Genomic DNA, 15,744 nt, shown 5'->3' with positions numbered 1-15,744 from the left:
TGATACATTATTGGTTTTGACAAAGTCATGAAAGCTTACATTAAGCTTCTATTAAAACTTACAGTTTATGACATATTTGTCAGGTTTAATTTATTTCTGGTTCAGTTATATCAAATTATCCCAATTTGAGATTTTATGATATGATTTCTACCAAGGGAGAACATATTTGGTAATAAATGATAGAAACTACTGTAGCTTGGTTCAGAGAAAGTCTTCGAAAGGCTTTTACGATCAGAGGCAAATATGCATATTTTATTCACTCAGAACGCCTTTCTCCACTTTAGAAATAAATTTCCATATACTCTACATACATTTTATATATTATTATGAAGTCGAGTACAGTAATTTCCTTCTGTATTTGTAAGAGCATGATATACACTTTCTGAGGTCAGAGATCTGGTTTCTCACCAATTCTTGTTTCACTTGCACTGCCACTAGTGAGAACTATGCACAAACAAAATAGAAAAGACCCTTTATAAGAAATTGCCAAACAATACAGAAAAAACAAAATGGTGTCATCGAGGGCTGGATGAGACCCACACAACTTTCTCATACTCTTTGTCTTAAGGATGCCCACCTCGTTCTCAGCACAGATCTCTTGATCAAACACTTTACCTCATCAGACACATGAGATATTTTCTCAAAACATGGGAGGGAGAACAACACAAATAAACAAACCGTCTATATTCAAATATGCAAATAAGGCTAGAAGTATCTCCTGTAGTTAGTATCAGCTTTGAAAAACTGAAGATGTAAAACTATGCTGGCCAGGTCTGGCTTGCCTTTTTTTTTTTTTTTTTTTTTTTGTTTTGAGCTTAGCACTGTTAACCTGCACCACAGACAGCCAAAGCCTTTCTGCTCTTCCTTGGAAGACCTGTGCTGGCCTAACACTTTCTGTCAGCAGCCCTTGGGGTGTCATCTCCCTTCACTATATTTTGGAGAGCCTCAAGAGACAGAGGTGCAGCTCCCAGGCTGAGCTGTTCAGATTACCTCAAAAGAAAGGCAGTAAAGTCCCTTCTTCCAACCAGCCCACCTGGGAGTTTCTTCCCTCCTCCTTGTCATGGAGGACTATGAAGAAGGGGTGGCAAAGCAACATAAGCACCAGTGTGGTTTCAAAAGGCAGAGGGTCCCTCTGGACAGAGCAGCAGGACCCACCACAGGTGTACTTGGGAGGGTGAGCCTTCTCAGGCAGCACCCACAGGTCTGGGAAGAAGTGAGGCTCTCCTGGGACCGACAGCAGTCCCCAGGTCCGCTCAAAAAAAGGAAGCCTCGGAGCTTCCCTCTTGTAAAGTAAAACCCTTCCAGCAAAGCACAGAAAGCAGCAGGTGGGAAATCTGCCCCTAAGTTGACCCAGTAACACAGAGCACCAATTGGAGACTGGGTTTGGGATGGTGAGAAGCAAGGACAGCCACAGGCCAGACCTGGAGATGCAGTTTCTGCAAGAATATCAGTTCTGGTTTTCTCCACCTTCTTTATTCTTACACACCACAACACACACAAGTCTGCCAAAATGCTTAACTTAGGATTTTATGCCTATGCCAGTTAACTCCAAGTTAACTTAATCTGTGCAAGATAAATTTTCAGCACCACACAAACACTGTGTCAATTAACCTCTTTTAATCATATCCCAGAATTAGTATTTACATTTAAACCTATTATCTTTCCTCCTTATTTTGGAGGGGGAAGGTGTTGGGTTTTTTTGTCTTTGATATCTCTCACCACTTCAAAGAGAAAGCAAGAGATGCATATGCCACTTACTAGCTCTGGTGCATCACCTAAGGGGTCCCAATCGCTTTCAGATACTCCACTGGTAACACTGAACTAACAAGCCAACCACTGAAAGGACCATCTTGGATGGTGCATCTCTATTTTTGATCAAAGCATCCAGAATTTCCCTCCCTCCAAACCTCAGAGAAGGCTCTCTAGTGCCTGCCTACCCTAGGCAATGAGAATTTAAACACGTACTTACCTCTTGTATATATGTGTACTGCAGTAACTTATTATAGGCAAGGCTCACTGCTACTGAAATTCTGATTTTCCCAAATTATATGGTCTTTCTCCTACTTACTATTAACTGTTTACTTAACACATACTACCTCTGATCATTAATTCAATTTACAGAAGTAAAAAAAAAATAGATACAAAAAATCTGGCAATTGCTCTCCCCTTATTACAAGTAAGAAAAAAAATCTCACCTTAAGTAAGGTTTGTCAGCATAGCATTCAAGTCTGACCAATTCCAGCATATGCTCTCTCAGTTAAGCTAAATGTTTGCTACTATAAAGAACAATGAACTATGATAACACCATCTGATGCTTTCTGACCATTAAGACAAAAACTGAACGCAGTCTTCAGTAACTCCAGACTTAACAGGCTAACACAGGCCTGCCTCAACAACACTGGAGTGTACGGATTTTTCTGTAAAGATTAGGTGATAATTGGAACAGTGAAACTGAAAACAAATGTACTACATTGCAGAAAAAAGAAGGCTAATCAAGTTGGGCACACTTACTATACATGTGAAAACTTAACATATTAAATTGAAAAAGAGCAACAGTAAGGTTAAAAATAATCCAAGCACATGAGGGGAAAAGAGGCAGAGTTTTGAGGCAAAAGGCTAGCAAAAGGCCATAAACCAGAGAATCCTGAAAAACATTGACTGGAGCACAAATATTTAGCCCTTTACAACTTTCCACTCCTCACATTTATCGTTGTTTAACACCTGAAAAGGCAGCACAGTTCACATAAAAAGAAAAAAACTCTAGTCAACATATAAACACCTTAAGAGGGAAAAAACCCAAACACAAAACAAACAAACAAAAAAACAAGAAGGAAATTGTAAGCTTAGACAAATGCCTGGAAGATGATTTGATGTCTGTTAACTGTAAGAAGTTCCTAGGCACCCATAACAAAGCATGGATTCTGACAACAATAACAGCTTCCCATGTAGTCTTCTGAGTCTGCTTCTCCCATATGTCTAGTTTTTCCCCAAACTTTTTACATTTTCAGTTACAAACATGAAAACACTATCCTGGTGGGACTGAAGGAAAATTTGGAATTTTTTTACTTATTTCAATAAAGCTGCTGAGCTGCAGTTCAGCAATGCAACTGATAGGAAGAAGCTCACATTCCCCACAGGCAGCCAATGCACAGCTGCAGGGCTCAGCGTGCCCATGGCGGAGCATCGGCGACTTTGCCAGCCACACCAAGAGGAATGCCTGACTCCACGTGTGAGTCTGTACGAGCTGCAGTAAAGCACAGCAGAAGAGCAGGGATGATGTGTTGTCCCAGGATGTCAAAAAACAAACATGACTCTGAAATACATGCTGTCTTATTTTCATCCATTTGAAGTTTACAGGAAAGCAGAGTTTCTTTCAATTCAAAATGAACACACCCTAAAGTTCTGCCTAATGGGAAATCTGATTGTCTAACAGAAAATTAAGTTTTGCTTAAAATGAAACAAAATACTGAACAAAACGTTATGTCTCTACTACAAACACCAAATGGTCTCATTGCATTCTCACGCTTGAACAGAGACACAGACTTAAATACCTTAATAAACTTAGATTCCATCACATTGCAGTAGCTAATCAAGTTTTAGGCTCCTTTTCATTTCTGTTCAGCTTTATTGCATAAAGGGAACATCCAGAGGAACGCCTTATACAAAAATCCTGAATATTTTGTTTCATTGTTGTCTACACTATTTATTACCTTTGATTTATGGCAATATCCCTAACTCCTAGATCTGAAACCACATCAGCAAAACACTAACAATATTACCTTCTTTTTTTCCAGAGAGAACATCAAACAGGATATTAAAACACATTTAATCTCTAAATATGTAATTACCATATATTTAATACATGACATACAGAAATAATACTAATTAAAAAAGCATCAAAGCAGAAGTTAATGATAATTTATACCATCCTGCAGTCTGCTCTCATGCTCCCCCACCCCTCTTCTCTGGGCACACGCTAACCAGCGAGAAAACGAGCATTGCTCTCTACCTTTAGCATATTGCAAACCACCATTAGCTCATCTGAATGCAATACAGAGGAGCTCCACCTCTCCTTGAAATTATCTCAGTTAGTAAAAGATTTCTAAAAGTGGTTCTGCTACCAGACCATCACACCAAACTGAGATCCACGGACTGTATCTCCAGCCCAAGTGACCGGAAGGGCAACACAGGGATGGGCTTTTGGCTCATCATTAACTGTCCTTACTGCTTCAAATTTCCCAATCCTAAACAAGTTGCTTTATCAAACTAAGTTGCAGTTTTATGAAAACAATCAGAACTGTATTTTTGAGGTAAAGGAGTCAACAAAAAAATTTTAAAGACAGCCTCTTATGCTTCTATCTATTTCAAGTTCACATGGTCAACAATTTCAAAATTATGCATGGCTTAGTGTAAGACCACAGCTAGAGGTAACCATGAAAATAGGAGCTTTGCCGGAACTACTCAAAACACTTGGCTTAATTTTCTCAGACAGCTTTGGCAATTCTTCAAATATCACCTCTGGGCACTAAATGTCCTCCAGGAGAGGTGCAGGAGCCCACACACGCCTTCCAGGGACCAGTGTGCACTTTATAAAAAGTCAAAGCATGTACAGCCCCAGCAAGAGGTTGCAGAGTTCCACCTGTGGTTGAGGGGTACCTGAACACACAGCTCCACAGAGTCCCAAAGCCCAACCAGATGCTACACCATGGCTTTCTGCAACCCAAAGGGAAAACAAAGTTTGCAGAAGGTCAAACCTCTCTGAAATGCCTTAACTACAAATATGTGAATTAGATGACAACTGAGGTATTGTGCACAAACAGAAGTGTCACCCAAAGTGATTGTTAAGAAATACTAAACAAATAAAATCAAAAACCCACACCACACCTCCATATATTGCATCTGGTAAGATTATGAAGTTATTCCTCCATGAAGCTGCAAGAGGAGAAAAGAAACTTTCAAGGGACAGATACAGAAAGAAAATGAGAGTAGGACGGTAGCTTTACACCCTTCCTTTTGCTGTCTTGAACTTTTGTAATTGAGGGCTGGTTTGCTCACATGAGCGGAGCGGGCATGAGCTGCCCGCACACAACCTGGCCCAGGTGCACCAAACAGCCGGGCAGCCTTGCACATGGGGCACAGCAATCCTGGGGGCTGCAGCTCAAGGCAGCCCCGGGGACACAATGTCAGGAGGTCACTATTTCAGACCAGTGCGGGCAGACCTGCTCAGTGGCAAAGTAGCTTCCTCCCCTCTGGAACAGGGATAAGCACGCTGTTATGGCACGGACACAAGCAGCTTATCTGCTGCAGAGCCAACTGCTTTAAAAAGCCAGGAACAGTTCCCAAACAACAGAGAACATTGTCCTTAGGCAAACTAGGAGCAATTTTCTCATGTTCTCATTCAAGCACCATCCTTTCAATAAACAGCCTGGTTGTTTCTGGTGTTTAAAAAGTCATGGCCTAAATATCTGTATGCAGCTGCCACAGCATCAACTGTTCCAGCTCTGCCTCTCAACTGCTGTTGTCCTGAATAAGTAATGATAGCCTTCGTTCACAATAAAATGATGCACACCCAAAAAAAGCTAGTGTAGCTAGCTAACGCAGCTAGTACGCCTTAAGTTTACACCATATCCTGCATGCACCAGTATTCTTATAGGTCAGTGAATGCTAAGCTTGATACCCCAGTACTGCTATGGTGACTTTATCCAACCAGAAGATAGGAGTACTTTGAACTTAAAATATTTTTTCTTTGCATTTGTTCTCTGTAGTTCATGAACATGTTATTTTGTTCCACTTCAACTATAGCTTGGATTTGGCTGTTAACATAAGCTTCCAGAAGCTGCCTTCATGTCCCAAGAGATGAAAACTGCTTTACCCTCAAGGAAGAAAGCAATAACAAGTGAGGTTGACTTGCCCAATGGGCATAAGGTCAAAATACTAACTGCAGTCTCCATCCAAAAAGCAAGGCTTCACATGGCAGCCTGTCCACACTATCAGAGTGCCCATAGACCATCAGCATCTCAGGGCATCGACACTCCAAAATATACTGGTGCTACAGCTACAAAAAACAACCTAGTATGAATAAACTAGGGCGTAACTTGTAACCTATGATATATATCACCACAGCTACATCAGAAAGTACAATAAAGTCACCCTGCATTTACCAGATGGGGCAAATGTATTCACACAGGCAATCACCATCAAATAGCCAGCATACCATAAAACTATGGGTAGCATCCACCAAGGGAAGTTATTTGTGGAGCCATACCTTTAACTGAAAAGAGCAAATTAGGATGACCTTGGAAATGAAATCATGGGCTTGGAAATGAAATCATGAGCGAAAGCCCTCAACAAGCAAAGTGACTGATATAAATCTGTATGCTGCAGCTCTTACTCTATATGCAGATACTTACCACAAGGGCTGGGTTTATTGGTTCGTTTGGGGGGGGGGGGGGTGGGGGGGGGGGGGGGCTTGGGGATGTGGGTCTCTGTCCCAGCATATAGGTAAGAAGATAGCTGTATGGAAACTAAGCAATTTATATTTGTAAAGCAACTCGACCCTAAGTACCAAAGTAGAAGAAATAGTTCTTGTGATGACTGAGCTGAGCAAATCAGGACACCGAGGATATTGTAGGGGATAAATATACATGAAAGCAATTTTTTTTTGACAGTCTGTTTTCACAAAACAACTTCCACTAGGAAAACATTTTCATTGTGGCTGACTTCTTTTAGCTGATGAAAGGAAGGTTATGTCATTTTCTATCAGACTCTCAGAGTACAGAAATGTTACAGAAAGACTTTCTCTCCTTCTGAAGCTTGAGTTGCACAGATCTTCAAGGTTTCTTTTCCAGCCTGTTTCTGAAGCTTTCCGAAGTTCTGCTGAGCAGATTTGATGTCTACATCCAATGTTAAGATTTCCACCTAATGACAAAGTACAGACAAAACTCTGAAATACACACTATCTACAGGGATATGCTGCAAATTAGCTATGTCTTCTTACTGACAGGATAGGTGATGCTGGGCTAGATGCAGATTTTTTTTTTTTTTTTTTTTGTACAATGCATCATCCCTTAAAGGTTACCTAATTCTCTACCCGCATATGGTAGGATATTCCCACTAGTAGTCACGTAACCGGCTATTCCAGACCACCAATGAAGCCACCAAGTAGTATGAAATCATACCTACTTCAGAGGTAAAACTCTCATGTTAAGAACAATTTTTCACTACACCCATGAATTAGGATCTCCAAGTACTATAACTTTCTCTTGTCACTGTGGCCTAAGTTGAATTACTCAATTTAAGAACTCCATGTAAAAAACTTTAAAAAAAAAATTATCCATATGGTCTCCTAAGGAAATTCAGCTTATTTTATCACATTATCTGCCCACTCATCCTTTAAGTCTGTTGGCTGATTCTAGCCAAATTTTAAGAGTGATAAAACCCTTTCAAAATAATTATGCTCCTACAAATTTAAGGAAAATCAGGTGCTGGGAAGCATTACTAACTAATGTCTCCACAGAGCAAAGGAGGAACAGCAGCACTACCAGGCAGTGTCATCAGGTGCTGTGCTTGCCACCTCACATACAAGGGACAGGTTTTAAGGACACGGCTGGGAGAAGAGGAGTTTTTGCTCTGCTCTGGACAAGATGTTGGCAAGGGGGCCAGCAGACAATTAATGAAGTCAGGCTTCATTAGTTTTGATGCTCAGAGACCCAACTGCTATACCTTATGATTGCTATTTACCTCTTGTACATTTGCTTTTTCACTAAGGAGCCCATTAGCCATGACTAGACAGCATCACTGAAAGAGGTGGTCAGTAAATCCTATCATACAGATTTTGACAGGCTTAAAATCTCATTCTGTGCTTAATAATGGGGTGATGAGATTGAGACACGGTTTTTCCCCCAATGTTTCCAACAGTTGGCAGAATAGAGAACACTGGAAAACCCCCAGAAGGAAAGCCAGGATTTGTTTGACAGTGTTAAGATGTACATGTATGAAAGATGGGAAGAAGACAGAGAGATGAATCTTGGACAGTGAAGAAAAAGGGAAGCAGACTTAATACAGAAAAGCCATATTAAATTTGCAGGCCAAGTTTCTAGATGCTGACGGAAATTTGACCTAGAGCTATAAGAAACATGATTCATAGAAAAATGGAATAAAAGCTGTGAAGACATTATATTCCTTTTACTGGAAATAGTACTTTTTTTTTCAGAAAGTGAAGACTGTGTAAGTTCAGAAACAGCTTCAATGTATTTATCAGCTTTAGCTACCATGTAAAAATAAAGCCCAAGTACTCATATGCTTGAAGCTTTTGAAAATGATACGGAAGTGTCAAGGTCCAACACTCCCTGGAGAAGGGTCTATGGCACCTGGACTATTTGTCCTACGGTACTGAGGAAGGATCGGGAACAAGCTTTCTGCTCAGCATGGCACCAAGGAAAGAACAAATTATTCTGTCTAATCTGAACCAGAAGAACTTTTCCAGACAGGGTTGCTGTACTGCAATGTAATTCTCATCTTCTTACCTCAATTTACCAAGAGCCTACGGTCTGATTTTCACCACTGCCCTCATGCTGGCCATGAATAGAGCACAAAAGAGGCCACCTGCTCCTCTGCCAAGGCACCGTTAGCCCAGGGTGCTCAAACAACTCCATGCTGCAAGACACTCCACACAATGGAAGGCTGTCTTGCTCTTTTGTTATTCTGTTGCCTGTATTTTCACTAATGAAGCATTTTAATAACAGGGTGATGATAGCTCCTCATATAGTTTTTGAAAAAGGTCATGGATGGATGAGAAGAAAATAGATGCCTGTAAAATTTAAATTAAAAAAATTCTAAATTTGCTGAGGGATTTCTTCCTTTGATTTAATACAATATCTAAACAGCGAAAGGAAAAGTCTCATTCTTAAACGTGTATTTTTGTCACTCTCCAAAGACTAGCTGACTCAAAGCATACACTGCTTTGGGCTTCAAGACAATAAGAGAGGTCAAATATGTTGTTTTTACAAATGCCAGATGCACTTCGGTTTGTTTATTTTTATTCTTCCCAACTCCAAAAATTTATGTCAAAAGGAAAATGCTGTGAAGGACATAAAGAAAGATAAGGTACACTCCAAACAGCAGGAAGGACCTCTAAGGAAACAAAAGCATCCCAGCATGTGGAGAACTGTCCCCAGCTCTGCACAGACTACCAAAATTCATTCCTTGGAGATACAAACCGAGGATGAAAGGAATCAGTCTAAAAGCTGCCAGACTCAGCAGTAGAAATAGAGCAATTTATCAGAAGCCAGGAACTGGAGAAAGTAAAAAACAACAACAAAAAAATTTAAAAAAAGGAGGAAGTGCTTCTTCACTGTGCATGCTGTGAGATCTGGATGTAGAAATACTTGTTTAGGAGAAACGGTATAGGTTTGTCCAAATCACATGCTCCTCATAAGAAAAAAAGAACATAAGTACCAAACCTTCCTGAGTCAGACAGAATAACAGCCCTAAAAAACAAGCACAAGGCTTCTTGTATCTGCTAGAACCACACAGCTCTACCAAAAAGGTGGTGAAAGCAAACAGGTTTTGCACTGGAGGGGTTGATATGGGAGCAGCAGAGAGGGAGGGCTGCCTTTCCTTCCCACTGAGCCCAAGTCGGAGTAGCAGGAGCAGTAATTCATTCTCCTCTACTGGCAATTTGAGGTTTTGCTAACAGCCCCCACAAAATCACCACTTCAACCTAATTGCAAACTCAGGACACTAAAGAACTCTATGGGCTGTTACAACTGAACTGTAAAAATCACTGCTAGAAAAAGCACCTCCAGAAAAACAACTGCTTTTCTCTTCTTTCTAAGCCAAGGCTTGTGATCAAATACACATTAGATCAGTAGCACATTTGCCAAATAAAGAAAAAAAAATGTACACACAGTAGAACTGCAACTGGGAAAAATCTGGGAGGTAATTTTAATAAATATTTTTCATTAAAAAAAGAGCAGGGATATCCAGATCAGTAACAGGACACATGTTTAACCAAATAATAAACTTGCAAAATACTCACTTCATTTTTATTCTTTTCATCTTTCTTTACTGGAGTTTCAAACAAACAGAAGTCTGTTTTCTAAAGAGGCAAATTTTACCAAAGAAAACTTCAAGAATACCAGTAGGTGGCACTTGGAAAAGAAAGAAAAAACCCAAACCTGAAACACTAACTTAACTCACAAAATAAAACTTTTCAAAATTTTTATTCTAGTAAGACATACAAAAAATTCTTTTACTTTTAAAGCACACCTTTAAATGAGATCATAGCCTTTTAAGAAAAATAAGGCTCTGTTTCAGTATTTATTACAAAAGGAGGGGATGTAGTTATTAACACTAATTTTAAACAATACTTGATTTAGCTAGTTTATGCAAGCAGATATCCAAAGGCAAATATCCCAAAGATAAAAAATATATAACAAGGAAGAGTGAAATACATACAAGGGATGTAATTATACTCGACCCCTACAAAAGACAGAGGAGAAAGCATGTGGTGGTGCCACTAAGAGGAGGCTGGGATGGGTATGAAGAAGCTACCCTTGCAGGTTCCCTCCATGAGGAATGAAAGGGGCTTTTGCCAGGCTTTACACACAGCGGGTGCCACGGACACCCCTGGCAACTTCGCCTCGAGGAAGAAAGGTCTTGAATTCTGCCTGTCGTTTAGCAATATACACATCACTGCAAATCTTTCAGGAGTTTCCATAATATTTTTAAGAGGCTGAGCCATTTTCCAGTCTATTGGTCTTTCAGCAAAAACTCCTGACAATCTTGGGGGGGGAAAAAGTTGGTTTTAATATGTGAAAAACTGGAGATGAAACATCTATAAAGCAAACACTACTTTTTAGCTTTCCAGTACTCTGCAAAAAGCAGAAGCTACTTTGCAAGTAAACCAAACATGAAGTCAAAAGAGAGAGGGTCTACTACAAATAGTGAAATACCATGCTATATTAAATTTAAACTGTGTTTATTATTTTTAAGTGAGCTATTAAGCAACAGTAACATTCAGAAAACTGTTTTCACCAGTGCATTCAAGATGAGCAGCAGCGTAAGTTTCCAGGTAACTGCCCCTCTCTCAAGGAATTCTCACTCAGTTAATCAGTAAGTCAGTAAATAGCAAATTACATCCATCAGCTACAGGTTGATGAGGCAGTATCAACTCAAAAGTTTTTAAGCAAGCTGACTATTTCCCACATTCAATTAAAAACAGTGTCACCATATACATAGATCACATGACAAATGTGCTGGAAAGCCTACTCCTGTAATTAAGCAGAAGACTAATTATTTATAAAAATCATTTGCTCATTTACTAGATACAATCCAGACTTCATGGTCCATGAAGCATGACAGTATTCATTTGTATATGCAGGCAATAAAATCTCGGTTCTTGCCTGAATTCCAACTGACACAGGACCACCTCAAAATTTAAAAATAGAAAGTAAACGCATAATTCAAATGCATAAACGATAATGAAAGACTTGCCATTTAAAGCAAAACATAGCGATGACAAAGAAATCAGAATACAGTAAAAGCAACATTAGTGTGTTAACTTAAAAAATCTTCACTATCAACCCATTCTTTGACCATGACTTATTCTAGAATTTGAAGGTTTGATACATTTCCTCTTGGAAGTATGAGCCTTCAGCCACATCCTTACACTTGACTCTACCTTAAAACTGAAATAATTTCCACGATTAGACTTTGATAAAGTTTATTTTCAATCCATTACACAATGCTAAAACCAAATCATCGACAGACAGCATACTCAGCAATCACACATACCATGCTATCTTCGTTCTCTGTACCTACTATGCTGGCTGGCCACAGGTGACCTGCCCCTATGCAGAGCCAAGGTTTTAATTCCCATGGCATTGCCACATCCCTGATGAAGAATCTGGTTCCCGGCAGGAACCACCACCTCCGCCCCGGGAAGGGGGTTTGCAGCGCAGAAGTGGGATGGAAGGACATGGAAATGAACAGGAGGGGACAGGGATTATATATGCAATGGGCTTGGGGGAACAGAAGCAGGGTGGCTGCTGTGCTCTTTTTTATCTGGGATTCAGGGTGAAATAGAGGGCAAGGGGATGGGGAAGGGATGCTGAGAAGAAAGATCAAGCAGGAGTGATAGGAAAGAGACTGGGAGAAACAGTGCTGTTACAGGGCCTTGCTGGGATGCCAGGAGCCAACTGAGCTAGCTGGCTCTCCTCAGGAGGGCTTCCTCCTTCCAGGGTCATTCAAACTTCCCCTTAACTTCATAGCAGAAATTTCATTTAAATTAAAAAGTGACAGGATTGCACACCTGTGATCAGTGCTTAAGAGCTCAGGAAAAGTTGTATGACACCAGGGGCAAATTGTTCCACATCCCTCTGAGGATGCCCTGCACTGCAGACCATAATTCAAAGAATTAATGGCCCCTTTAGTCTTTCTACTCCAGAAGAGAAGCACTGAGCTGCAACAGGTCTGTAGGGCTTGCAGTGTATGCTCCCTAGCACCACCACATCAGAGTACAGCTGAGGAAAATGGAGGCCACAGCCTTCTGCTACAAAGATACTCAACAAGACTGCCACGCTCGGTCCTAGGCTTTCACATTCCGAAAAACTCAGCAAATCTGTTTAATTCTTAAAAACTTTGAAGACTTAAGGATACTCTTTTTCAAAATTAAATTTATCTTTAAATCCCTGTAGCTGTACAGACAACTTTCAAACTGCAAAACTCCACCTTGTTCTCAAATACGAATTTTAGAATTATGAATGTCCTGTCCAGGTTATAATTTTGAACTGGAAGACTCTTTACACCACTAGTTACAAGAGTCTTTTACTTCACCAAGCAGTTCTGTCAAATTCAGGTCACCCTAAAATTTTTGCATCCTTTGAACTCAAGGTTGTAACATTTTAGAGATCAGCTTTTACCGCAGGAAGAAGTACCGCCTGACCACCAACTGAGAACAGTATCTCTCCTTGGCTTGGCACCTTTCTGGCAAAGGCACCCTTTAAAACTATGCTTATGCAGCACGCCTTTGCAAATACTGACTCTGCTGCAGCCATGCACCACAGGACAGGGCTCTTCCTCCAATGACAGCTCAGGAAAATCACAGAATCATCTAGGTTGGAAAGAACCTTGAAGATCATCTAGTCCAACCATTAACCTAGCACTGACAGATCCCAACTACACCATATCCCTCAGTGCTATGTCAACCCACCTCTTGAACACCTCCAGGGATGAAAGGAAGGGGGAAGGAAAAGAAGGAAGATATCTCCCTCTTCAGGAAGAAGGATTAATTGTGGGGGGAAAAAAAACAAAACACTAAAAATATTTCAAAGCTTTTATCACTTTTTCCTAGTAAAGACAAATTAACACTTAACTAAAACCCTGACCTACTGCATGATGCACAATGCAGAGGAGTCTCCATTCAGTTAACTCCCATGGGCAGAGTGGCAGAAGACAGTTTCGGGCTGGAAACATGGCTGCTTGCTGGTCCTCTGGTGTTGCCATGACTGCAAGAGGAGAAAAGCTGCAGGGGACCAGGGAAGGAATTCCCTCCGTGTGTCTGAGAACACACTGCAGACTCAAATCCCTCCTTTCGTCCTGTACCACATCCACTTCACAGCATTACTGACCATGGAGGCAGCCTAGGAACAGGCTCAGGGATGCTAGGATGCTCCAGCTGCACCCAGCGGACATGTTCCCATAGTCTGGGAACTGGTGTGCCAGGGAGGGAACTACCACAGCATTAAATTAACACCTGCCTTGGACATCTCAAAGCAAAACATATCATACAGTTGTTACAGGGCACTTTTTTTTTTTTTCTATATGGAAGTAGTACAGAAGTTTTCAGGATCTAATGTCATATAAAAGTAATTTTTTCAAATTATGAATCGTTCTATCTGACAGCACAGTAAGTGCCATAAAGTGGGATTTAGAACTTGTGATAAAATGTTCAGTATTTATATAGATATACATAAGGCAAGGAAAAATATCTCAAGGGAAATCTGCACCAAATCGTAAACCACAAGAGGGACATGGAGATTAAAATTCTGGAGGCATTGTGTATTAAACGAGCAGTATACTATTCAAAAAAATCAATTGGAGCAAATTCAGTACTTCTACAATTATTGTAGCACAATAACTGTCATTTTGAAGGATGAAGGTTGGTTATTTCAAAGGTTTCTATACAGCACTTCTCTGCCTACTTGAAATGTGGTATTTTTAAACTGCAGTATCAGCCAGCCAAATAAATGTATCAGACACCTTCGAGCAATGCACTTAAATGAGAGAATATTCATAAAGGATTTAGAAAAACATCTCAATTCACTGACCTAAATATTACAAAGCAAATCACCAGACTGTCTTCTACATGCAACCATGTTGGAAAATTTCAATTACTTCTTATCTTATAATTAAACTACTGGCTTAATACTTTGCATTTCTATGGTACCTTTCACCCAGGGAGCTTAACGTGCTTTACAAACATTATCAGCTTTTACAGTTAGCTGGCTTTTGTGATGAGACACTGTATTGCAGACTTCCAGTTTGAGGTTTTATGTTAATTACATACAAGTAAAAAGGGATCTCAAGTCACACCAGGTAATGTAAAGTTCATCCAAATAAACCGAGTTACTGTGAATTCATTAATGAGAAAGCGAATGTAGAAAAGCAAGCAGGAGGAACATGCCACAAAACATACCTCCTTTGGATATCTTGCTGCATCATTGCTGCCATTTTAAAAGTAATGTTTCTTAGTAATAAAGACACAACATTATTTTAAACCCTTTTTAAAAATCTGTACTAAATACAGCAGGAAAAATTAACGTGTATTTATATGTTATTCCATTCCTTCACATTATAAGATATGAAGAAATGGATAGCATTTCAGCATTACACAACCAATACTCCTTTTTGGCAGGGTATGTTGACTCAGCTGTTTAGGGTTTCATTGCTCCAATAGCACTGTTAAAACCCAAGCGCTCCGAGATGTAAATCATCCTGACTTTTCCTAAAGCAGCTTAAAATGTTAAAAATCTTGCCAGCTCAGGAGGAACCAAGGAACGCACAGAAGTCTTTAAAGTTCATCTGAAACAACCTGCAGCAGTAAGCACCACAACTTCGACTACTGGTTCTCAGCCCATGAAGGATAGGAGACAAGCGTAGAATTCAAAAGTTCAGCATGTTGCACTATTAACAAAATAAAATATTTAAACAAACACTTTAAAGTAATGAATAATATATATGTACAACTCACTGCTGCAGAATGAATCATCCTTAAAGGACAAAATGAAAATATTTTTATAAAATTACAGATTCAGAAAAACCTGAGAATGAATGCTGAAGCGGTGAGGTACCAAGTATAGACTTCTCTAAGATGGTATGAGCTCAATGTTCACATGAGGTATGCAGTTCATCTCACTTGAGTCCTGACTGGGGGGGGGGGGGGTGCAGCAGCATGGCAGCGGATCTTTAGAGTCCAGTAGGCTACATTCTACAGACACCACATACTCTTACTGAAAAACTACTTGAACAATGGTTTAGAGAGCTTTCAATATTTTATTGGGACCCTTTATTTTCTGTTTCCACCTGCAAAACACAGTGCTTTATTCTACTATATGTTTTATACTACAGGATTCACAAGGAAAGAAAAATTACAGCTAATACCTCTTGAAAACCTCTAAGAATAGCCTAGACCAGCTTTTCTGAATTTAAAAGTTGCATCTTGACATGCAAGATTTGGACTCT

At 40.0% G+C, this 15,744-nt stretch overlaps 1 protein-coding gene across 1 annotated transcript in view; it reads right to left on the bottom strand.

Moving 5' to 3' along the window:
• Positions 1 to 15,744, bottom strand: part of GRIP1 (glutamate receptor interacting protein 1) — a 342,061-nt gene that overhangs the window by 287,287 nt on the left and 39,030 nt on the right. The window lies entirely within an intron of this gene.

This window comes from Strix aluco, chromosome 5 (assembly GCF_031877795.1).
Source record: "Strix aluco isolate bStrAlu1 chromosome 5, bStrAlu1.hap1, whole genome shotgun sequence".
Classification (NCBI taxonomy): Eukaryota; Metazoa; Chordata; class Aves; order Strigiformes; family Strigidae; genus Strix; species Strix aluco.
This window is presented reverse-complemented; position numbering and strand designations above follow the sequence as displayed.